An 11,114-nucleotide genomic window follows, 5' to 3' on the forward strand; every position below is an offset into this window, starting at 1 on the left:
TGCTTTACCTTCTCAGTGTGAAAGCCTGGTGTAATTTTTGATCCCATTTCTATCCTCTACCTTCCTGAGTTATATTAAGCATTTTCCATTTGACAGGGTATCAAAATACCAGCTGACACTCAGTAGAATTAGATCAGTTGGGTTCTGGTTTTTTGATTGGTTTTGGTTGTTGTTGGTTTTTTTCCCCAGGGGAAATTCATTCTTCTATCAGCCTGAGATAATTAAACTTTGTAAACCCATGTGTCTTTCTTCCTGTTCAGCAATTATTTTTATATCTTTAATTATTCTTTCCTTTCAGTTACGCCTGTTCTTTAAACCCATGCCTACTCTTGAAGTCAGGAGTACTGGTCCTGCCCCAGTACACTATTTTTTCCTTCCTGAAACATCATATTTGCTCTTCTCTACTCATAATTGCAACATTTTTAACTTGATACCAAAACTGTGGCTACCAAAACTGTGGTTCGCTTTAAGTAATTCTTCTAGAATTTAGGAGACAGAAGCCCATTATTAGAGTACCTGAAGTTTTGTTTGCACCTCAAATGATATAATTTCCTTTAATTGCCTTGCTTGTTTCCATACTTTATTTCGTTTTTCTTATTGCAAACTAAGTCAGTGTATGAATTGAATTTTAAAGCTATTTAGTCCCTGCTCCATTGTGGCTCCACTTCATCTTTCTGTGTTATTTTTCCTTATTATACTACTGAAAAAATGCTTTATTTTTAATTTTCATTGCAACATCTAAAATTATTATAGTTTTTGGCTTATTCTTATTTTACATCTCCACATCCTGATGTACAAAATATGATTTTATTTGCTCATAAGAATTTGTTTGTATTCTGTAAGGACTATGCCTAATGTCTTCTTTGAGAGGATACTCAGCCAATTAAGTCTGGAGTGCTTCTCTATCTCTGTAAGTTTGTGTCTCGCTACAAGTAGTTTTTGTATTTTTGACTTAAAGAAGTACCAACATTAGTCCTTATTCAGTTCTCCGAGTTTTTCAGTTCAGTCAGCTTCATCATTTTTTCTTTTTCTTAACCAAAGCACATGATTTAGGACTTGCAATTTTTGTTTATTGACCTATATTTGGCAGTCTTTCCAGAAAATATGAATGTTTAATATTATATCTGAAGTTATATTTTATAATCAGGCCTTTTATAATTTCCTCTTACTTACTGAAGTCAAGACTAAAATAGTATTGCTTTTGTTGGTTCATCAGCTTTTTGAAAGTATCTCCTGGCTAGTATATCTAGGAGCAGCTAACATCCAGTTCTTCAAGCTGAACTTGGGAACTTCATGATTGCATCAGTTTGAGTCACTACATCCTAAATACTGATTCAGTTTGATGATTAAGACATACACTGATGGTCTGCTCCCTGTTCTCAGCTCAGTTTCTGGAGATTGTATCTTTTCTGTCTTACTCTATTTTTGGTTGATGTAATTGCTCTTCTGTTTTTTAGTGCAGCCGTATCCTCTTCATTGCTTCATTTCTGCTTTGTACTCCTGTATAAACTTTTTCTTTTACTCTTCCTTCCTCACTGTTTTCTTCTCTTGATACCACACTTCTCCTGCTCCCTTTCACAGACCACCATGCATGTTCTGTCCATATTCAGTGTTGCTGCTTGCCTGTGGGTGCTCTGTTCCATCAGCCACATCAGGTGGGGCTTCATGCATAGATAGTTGCTGTCAGGTAACTCCTCTTGCAACTTATGCCATCTTTGTCATCACATCCATTCCTGGAGACATCTCTACATCTGCCTTAAAAAGTTAATTAAAATTGTGATCATTGAATTTGTTGATCCGTTACATTTTTTTCACAGTCATTGCAGGGAATTCTAAATACCCATTTTATAACCTTTATTCATTGTTTTCCTCTTGTTTGGCCCAGTCTAGTCAGCCAAAGAAAATCCTTTCCACTCCCTGTGTACTGCAGTTAAGTGGCATAATCCTAGAGCTGCCCTCAGTGTCCTCACATGTCCTGCAGGCAGCGACAGATCCTGAAATGTGAGGAGTTTCCTCCTTGCAACCTGTCCTGGTTCCAATGCAGCTGTTGTTTAATGCCATACCATTACCGCAGCCAAGACACTTGACACCATGCCCAGGCTAGAATGCTCCTGGCCCTGTGTTTAGAAAGCTAGAAACACTAAACAAAACGTTATTTGGGTGGGATGGGGAGTCATTACAGTTATTCTGCCCAATCTTGGGGTAGCTGATGCTTTGCCATACATAACATCATATGGTTCTATTGAGTTAACAACATTAAAGGCATACTTTTCCCACTCACTCTATGAACAAGAAAATACCATTCCTTGCTGGTGCACCCAGAGATGTTCTGGAGCTTGCTAGTGAAAGGTGAAGTTCCTACTAAGGTCAAGTCCAGGCTTTTGTCATTGATGTAGACAATGGGATTCTGCACTCTTAAGAAATTAGGTATTTCAAAGATGGCAGGAAGTACTATAATTTAAGTCATCTTTCAGGGAACACACCTGCATTTATCAGACCAATGAATGGAAGAGCATATTCTACATCTCATACACATGCTTTGGTATCTTTAAATACCCAAATGTCTTGAAATGCTTCAGTAATGCTTAAAAATTTTTCCATAGTGTTTTAGCATTAGATTGCTCTATAGTGACGTAATACAATAATCACTTATTTTTCTTGAAAAACTAGAGTAATCTTTGTATTCCCTTTGCCCTGGGACATCTTTGTCAATCTGCCTATCTAATCCGAAATAAGTGACAGTATGGTGGTATAAGTGGTATGAGTGGTATTTCTGCATAGTGCCTTCCAAGACACCGTCGACATTCTTCTTCTGGATCATTGTTTTGATACTGGGAGCTTGGATGCCGCTCCAATCAATTAAAAATACAGTCTGCCTTCTTGATGTGTGTTACCAGTTCATCAAACACTTTTGTGAGTAGCCCCTCTAGCTGTAGTCTCCAGAATGGAGATTAAATGTTTTGGGGAAGTCCATTTTGCCATGGAGCAGCCAAAGCAGATATCACCTCACACCTACATGTTACACATTGAAACCCATCAGAACTCTTTCTGTAGGAATAGATTCCTCTAACTGCAGTTAAATATGGGCTATCAAAGCAGCAGGCAGGATGGTCATTGTTCTCCTCAGTGTTTAAATTTCTTTAATTTATCAGGGAAGTACATCAAAAAACATCAAAGCAGATGCTGAGTAAAGGGAAAATGCCAGTTCCAACGGTGAAAAAATGTGCAATTTACAGAGGTCATTCTGCTGGAATTATCCTAGCAAGAGAGTTCCAGTAAAACTCCTAGTACAGATCTGTCCTATCTTGGCAGACTAAAACAGCTACCTGGGATTTAAATTAAGACTTGAAGCCTGCTCTGTTATAATAAGGTGAGCTTTAATCCTGGAGGTGCAAATTGCATTAGAAATCCTGGAACATGGACAATTTCTGGTGGCCAGACATATGAACCAGAGGTCTGAATATCTATTGACTCATGTAATACCTGAGATCAGACCAATCCACAAAGGCCTGCAGCACCCTGTTCCCTTCCAGACATCAGTGGCCCTGTATTCAGAAATTGTCTTTGAGCTGCCTTCCTCACAAGACTTTTACCTGATGACCACCATCCTTGGAAATGGATGGCTGCATGCAAGAGTTCCCCCCTCCCCCTTAGAGCATCTGGTTCCATGCAGTGTTGGTCAGAATAATTTCAGGCTGATTTCTTCTACCTGGTGGTAAATCCTTAGTCTTCTAAATGTGGTTTTCAAATCTCTCTACATTGCTCTGTCAGCTAGTCCCGTGTGTTGGAAATCAGTGTTAGGTGACACCACTGTCTTCTGAAACGTCATCAGTGTGATATGCTGTACATCCTAACCCTTGGCCAGGCTTGCTCAGGACAATGCCTCTGTGTCTTCATTTTCCAGGGTGCTTCTTCATCAGCTTGGGATTTTCCCTTCTTCCACTCTGAACTTACTGGATCCCCCTGAATCCCCAACAAAGCACTATTGATCAGCCACCATGCCAAGGAAATTCGTCAAGAACATTTGCGTTGTTTCTCTTCTAAAGCCCTTAATTTTTCAGCTGACATCTGAGTGTTGGAAGTCCTCAAAACACAGAACTACTTGTCACTGTAACCTGAACCTGTTTTCAGCTGAGGCACTGATGCATGCTGTGTTTTCTTGCCTAGCACTACAAGGCTCCAGGAAAGACTGTCCCATTACACTGCTGACCCCTTTTCTGTTTGCTCACGTCTCCTCGTTTTCCTCTCCCATTAGTCATCGTCATGTCTCTCTTTATATGACATCTCCCGTGGTCATGATGGCTTTATAGTTACACACTCCTTGAAGCCCAGAGGCTAGGGCCACAAGCTCCCACATTCACAAGCTAGGAAGGGTCTGCCCAGGCTTTGCAGCATGACCCAGGGTCTGTTGGAGACCTGCACTGGCCTGGCCCAGCACCCGAGTGCTCCTCAGAGCAGGCTCACACTAGGCTTAGGTCTTATAGGCATCTGACCAGCCTGTTTACCCTGCTCCAAATGCTCTCTTCCCTACCCTCCTGCTTTTAAGGATTCATGACATTTTTGTCACTCCAGACTGCTCTCCTGCTTTCCCATTGGATGCACCGTGCTCAAGGCTCATTAAAGTTTTGAATCATGACCTGACCCTCAAATGTGGACCTGCCTTGTCCACAATTCCACCTTGGCTTTGGTCCCAGCTTGTTCTGTTGCAGGCCCTGTCTACTTCCATTACTTCTGCTTTCCTCCAATTTCAGCTGGTCCACTGTACAGCCTTGGTAGCAGATATAAGTTGCAACACGTTTGCCTGTCTTTTCAGGTCACCAGCCTCTGAAGGCATAGCCCTGGGAAACAGTAATGCAGTTATAGGCAGGCTGGTTATAGTCATCCTGCTGACAAAAAATGGCACAAGTGGCATAAGAAACAGCATGATGATAGAGAACTGCTTTGTCTCCCGTACATGTTAGTTTTTACTGGGATGTTTCTTGTGCAAGTGTTTTATGGAAACACTTCTTTGTTAAGACTACTTCCAACTAATATTTCCACATGCAAATCTGCACACTTTACAAGCCCCTTCAGACTATATTTGAGTTGTACCTTTTTCTATTCCTCCTGCCGTGTGCAAAGGGTGGCACCCTTTGATACCTCTGAGGGAGAGGGAAGCCCTGTTTTATACTGCAGTGTTAGAAAATGGGGCTTCACAGTGGGTATTGGCAAAACCTCAATTTTCAGACGAATATTTTGTGTAGTTGCAGTGACGATAGTGGGTAATTTCTGAAGAGAAAGGTCTTATTGTGGGAATTTTTAACTCTCTGCACCATGGTAAAACACTGGTATGCAGTGCAGCAGAAAGCTAGCAGAATTTGTTTAAGGGTCTCAGTAATATGAAAACTACTGACACTGGTTTAATAGCCACAGGCCTGTCTGAGGGGCTGAGAGATTTCTTAGCAGCAAATGAAACACTGCAAAAGGAAATGAATGTGCTTTGTGCGTATACAGGAATGCACATCAAAGGCAGACCAAGGCTGGGTGATAGGCCCTTGCAAATCAAACAGGCTCTGGAGACTGCTAGTATCAATAACATTTAATATGCAAGGTATCTTTCACTCCCAGTATTCTGGGAAAGTGGCTATTATCACAGCTCTGCTGTGATAACGCCTCCCTGAGCTTCTGGGAAAACAGCTCTTTCCTCTTCCCTGGAATCTGACCATCCTTTACATGGCACCCACTGAGTCACTTGGCATCTCAGTGTCTCTGGCCAAGCTCAGTGTCTCCCTCCCTCACTCCCCAGCACTAATGTTTTCCCGGGCAGGGCTCTTGTCTCTCCGGGGTGCTCTGCTGGGGCACCTTGGGCCACCACTGCACTGCCACCATTGCTCGTTGCTGCTTACGCCAGGCATTTGTTTAGTCTGTACCTCTGGCATTTGTTTAGCTGTCTTTGTCATCAGAGCTGGGGACATCATTCACACAAACAGCGTGGAAGGAGCTGGGTGGTGGCTGCAGCCTTGTGGGTGAGCTGCTGGCAGGTTCTGCCCAGTGAGGGCTCTCCGGGGGATGGCCGCAGCCCCGTGCAGGTGATGGAATTCCATGAGCTGACTTGAAAGGCACTTCTTATCGGGTCTGGCTTTTGCCAGGCATGCATCTGGCAGAGAAGGCACCTGCTTACAGCTTTCAGGAGCTAGGGCTTAAAAAATGACACTCACACATGTGCTGATGACTGCAAAGAAAAGAAATGATCAATACAAGGAGGGGACATAGTAACATGCCCTAGCTTGGGAATTCAGAGTCCTGCTGGCCTCAGGGCCATCTTCTCCTGCACCATCACAGAGCTCTGGAAAGGCAAGAGACGTTAGCAAGTGACAAACCTACAAGCCCAGCATCCAGGTTGTTCCTAAAATACAAGGTATTTGTGACTAAATGACTTGTTAGTACAAAATGGTTTACTGATACTCAAACCCACACAGCAGAATGAGCAGAAATAGTCACTGCGTAGAGCTTCACATGTGTCCAATTCTTTTCCTTCTTATTTTAACTAATTAGTTAAAATAATTCATTTAGCTTTCTTTTGGCCTCAGATCCCCTGATGTAAGCACATAGGAATATGCCCTGCTTCTCATACATTCCCCCAGTCCGCTAGCCCACAATGACAGCTTGACTTACACAGAAATAATAAACCCCTCTTAGCTATGCTTCAGTTAAAAGAAGTGCACTGTGCATCATGGAAAAAAAAAAAGGAGCCCAGCAAAACACTTAACAACTGGGACCTAAGACAATAAACGTAAGGCTCTAAAAATTAGACTTGGCAAAAGTCTAATGCAGATAAAATCAATAAGGAAAGGATAAGAATATATTAACACAAAATATTTCCTGGGGAAATGGAAAAAGTTTCATAAGAGTAGATCGCAACATCAACAGAGTTATCCAAAGGGCAAGAAAAAAATCTGTAGTCTTTCAGATGTTGGCCAAAAATGAAAGAAAAACAGGCGCCTTCTGAGTCAGGTCTGGCAGCAGCAGCCACCAGCAAAAGGAGCTCAAGAGGGGTGGCAGCTGGAAATCACTCGGCTTCTGAAGCCCCTGTCACTTTGCTGTCTCTAATCCTTCTGTGGCCACCAGATCCAGAAGGATGTAGTTGCAACCTGAAGTTCACTGACATCCTTCCAGGCAGGAGAGACAGTGATGGTTCCGAGGAGCTGCACAGCCTTCAGGCCTGCCCACTCATTCAGGTCTTCAACTGGGGCTCAGAGTATGCTTCTTCTCTCAGTTTTTAGTAGGTCTTGCTTGGTGCTGCCTTCCTGTTCCTTCTACCTGCTGATGCTCTCCCACCATTACCTCTGCTGGTAGCCCTTCGCTGTCACACTGAATGTGTGAAAGCAGCACAGCACCAGCTATGCCAGTCCCCACCTCTTGTTAGTCTGCTCAACTGGATGGGACAAGTTATTTCAGAAGTTTTCTTGAGTTATAACTAAGGTAAATCCAGTCAGTAAATCTTTACTGTCATCACCCTGGTACTACTAGTCCTCCTCTGCCTTTCCACAATGGCTTTTCTGTGCTGAGTGAGCATAGACATGTCACTTTGCTGGGAAGGGACAAGCAGCACAGGTGAGCTCAACTGCACTGCACAGAGGGATGGGATAAACTCTCTGTGAACCTCATGTGAGGAAATGTCTTGTGGATTCAGCTGTTGCATCACTTCTGCTTTGCCAAACAAAAGAAATAATTCAAAAGTAGGCAAGCAGTTCTGCAATGAAGGCCTCAGGGTGTGAAATCTTCAAAGAAGCTGTTTCTGGCAGGTGGAGAAACAACAGGAGGTGCGTGCCTACGCTGACTGCCAGCAGCTGGACCGCAGCTCTTTTCACTTGGTGATGGGATTAATGCACCAGAGGGATCTGCCCTGGTCTCCATCTTCCCCAGCTTCTGTTCTTTCTGCTCACTTCTGAGAGCTAGGAATCATGTGATAGATCTACACCTCCCTAGAGGATTTTCATGTTAATGTTAGTCCTGAGGAATAGCGAACTGGAAAAGCAGGTTGTGCAAACACATTTCTTGACCATATTCAGCATTATGGAATGGTTCAGGAATGGTGAGATGGTGCTTGCTTAACCCCCACTTTTGATACTGATGTCATAACCAGATGTAAGTGGGCAATAAAAGTTGTCATCTTTTTAGCTGCAAACACATGGCACTTCTTCCCCTTGAGCTCATCTATGGCAGAATATCTTTTTACAGCTGTACCCATCACCCATCTCTGGCCCCCAAGCTGTAAACAGAACAGGCTCAAGCAGTTTGTCTCCCTGTGCTGTACAGCCTTTCACTATCAGTGGAGGAACATGCTGTCCAGCAACGAGTTCAAAGAGCTGCTCCTGGTTTGCCTCTAATCTTCTGTTTTTCTTTTGGAATATGCAATCAAAACTTGAAGCATTTTTCCTGGCTTATGGTCATTAACATGTTCATGCTGTCCATCTTGCTGAATGTTTCCATGGTATTTTACTGAACTAATGGATGCTCACGTACATCTTCGTAAGCCTTTGGTCACAGGCTGTGGTGCTTCCTTTTTCTGAGCTCTGTCCATAGAGGATCGCACAATCACAGAACAATCTGAGCTGAAAGGATGGTCCCTTGCTGTGGCACAGACTTGTAGCTCTGGGACTTTGTCTGGAAATTCAAGCTGCAAATTTCTGAGTCCTCTGTTCAAGACCTAAAGAGGGAAGGAGAGCTTCTCTGAGTGGGTTAATGGCACTGGAATCATATTTAGAGACTGAGCACAAGATCTCTGGTGTCTAGAAGCAGTGGATTACATCTGTGGATTACATCTGTTCCTTGCTCTAGTTGGTATAAGCAATTAGCTAATTTCAGCTCCCAGTTTTGGCAAATCTGTGGGAAATAACACTAGGAATAAATGTGTTTATATATTTTAAAGTAAAGTCTTTTCAAACTTCTAGAGACGTGCATTTAGGATTAGCTGCTACACAGAGGGATTGCGAGAGCACCCATCTGCTTTCAGCCAAAACCAGTCGTTCTTTATCAGCCAGCTTCCTAATCCCACCTAAATTCCCTCTCTGTTCCACATGGTGCTTGCCTACCCCAACAGAGCCATTTTTTGGGTGAAAACACATTTCCCTCTGCACTTCCCAGATCTGGGAGGAGTCTGTCCCCCCACACATGCTGGTGGCTCCAGCCAGCCACATGGCACAGCCATCCCAGCCATGCTGCTGGCACACAGCCCTGCCCACCCATCCCCATCCCACCAGTGGCTGCCTTACCTTTATCCCCATTAACAGGCACAGCAGTAGCTACGTGTGGTAGATACAGCCTTGTATGTTTGATCGTGTGAGCAGGGCTGATGAATTCTCCTTCAAAACGTGGATTAAGGACACATTTCCCCCCCCAAAAGCTGCTATTCTGCGGCATTTGTTCTATAAACCCAGATAAAATTCTTGCTCTTACTTTTCAAGTTTATATTTACAAAAGGGTGGAAAAGGAGGCATAATGACAGTTTAATTAATGTATGCCATTAATCCTGGAGATAATCAAAAGCCTGATAAGTCTCTAATCTTGTAAAAAATAATTAGAAAGCACTGAAACATCTTTTGCTCACTGTAAACCTTGTAATGAGATGCTGGATGCTTGGAGGAGGAGCCATGGAAAGGAGTAGTGCCAGAGGACATATTCACGGCAGATTTCATCACTGAATTTCTTGTGTGATATTGTCCTTGGCAAAAACTGGAGTCCAAAACCATCAATGTTGTTTTCAAAATTTGTCCTTCTCCTATCAATGTATAAAGTTATTCTAAGAATTTGTGGGTATAAAGCTTTTGCTTCTCTACCATTTTCTTGTAAGTATCATGTATTTAAAGCACTACTTCAGTTTCAATGCTTGCAGATTTTACTAATTTCTTCCTAGTTAATCCTGCAGGTGTGAAAATCATGCCAATATACAATATCTGTTATTCAAGCATTAAAAAAAAATGAATACAAGGCAATATTTCCAAGGTGTTTAAAAAAGTAATTATGTGGCCAACTTCAGAGAACTATTTTTTTTGGAAGTCTGTACAAAATTCTTGTTCCAATTCTGTTTATAGCTTTGCACTTTTATGTGTAAAGTGCAGTTTATGTGTTGTCAGTTATTACCAATAAGTGTCAATGAAACAACTTTGGAGGATGCAGTGACTTACAGACATTGTCCAGATTTTGAGGAGCTCAAAAAGAAGTGCTCATTCTTGAACTCAGAGCAAACGTGTAACATACAAGGGCAAAATGTCCTAATGTCTGCACTTCTGCAGGGACCTGGGAACTAGCTGGAGCTGGTGGGAAGCATGGTGGGAAGGAATAATAATAAGTATTGCTTCTCTTCCTCTCCAGAGACCCAAAGAAAACTGAATTTGTCCTCTGGAAAGGAGGCCGGAGGCAGCAGTCTGCTGCAAGGGGGGGGGGGGGTGGGGGGTTAAGGCTGGGTGAGAACTTTTGTCTGGCTCCCAAAAAAGACAGAACCAATGAAGGAGCCAAAGCAAGACTGGGTTAAATAAACCCTAGAGGGCTGGGGGAGAAGTCCTGGCAGGCAGGCAGGAGAAGGGTGAAGAAAATGAGAATATTTGTGTCAGGGTTGGAAATTGAGGTTTCTTTCTTTTTTCTTTCTTTTTTTCTTTTTTCTTTCGTCTTTTCTTTTTTCTTTTTTTTTTTTTTTTTTAATTTTGTTTAAGGTTGAACTGTACAAGTAGCACTAAGAAGCAGTGGTTGACCAGGCACAGGTTAGCCAGCAGCTGCATTTCTTGGGTATGCCCTTGCAAGTATGACCAGCCCAAGCCCCTTGTGCACAGGGGACTTTTGGCAAGTGGGCTGGGGAAGGGGGCAGAGGTGGGGTGAGGCAGTCGGGGTGCTGCAGGCCCTGGCTGTGCTCTGATGCAGGCAGAGGCATGGGCTGCCAAGGGGCCATCGCAGCAGCAAGGGTGAATGTGCTCAGCCCCTGGGGATGTCACCCCAGGGCAGATGCCAGAGAAAGAGCACCCCAAGGTGTTTTCCTTCAGACTCTCCAACCCCACATGAACAACATTTAGTAATTACCTGCAGGAGGGCTGACTTCCAATGCACTGAGACTGAAAGGCTTCAAGACTGAAAGAGTGTTT

Source organism: Corvus hawaiiensis, chromosome 26 (genome assembly GCF_020740725.1).
Source record: "Corvus hawaiiensis isolate bCorHaw1 chromosome 26, bCorHaw1.pri.cur, whole genome shotgun sequence".
Classification (NCBI taxonomy): domain Eukaryota; kingdom Metazoa; phylum Chordata; class Aves; order Passeriformes; family Corvidae; genus Corvus; species Corvus hawaiiensis.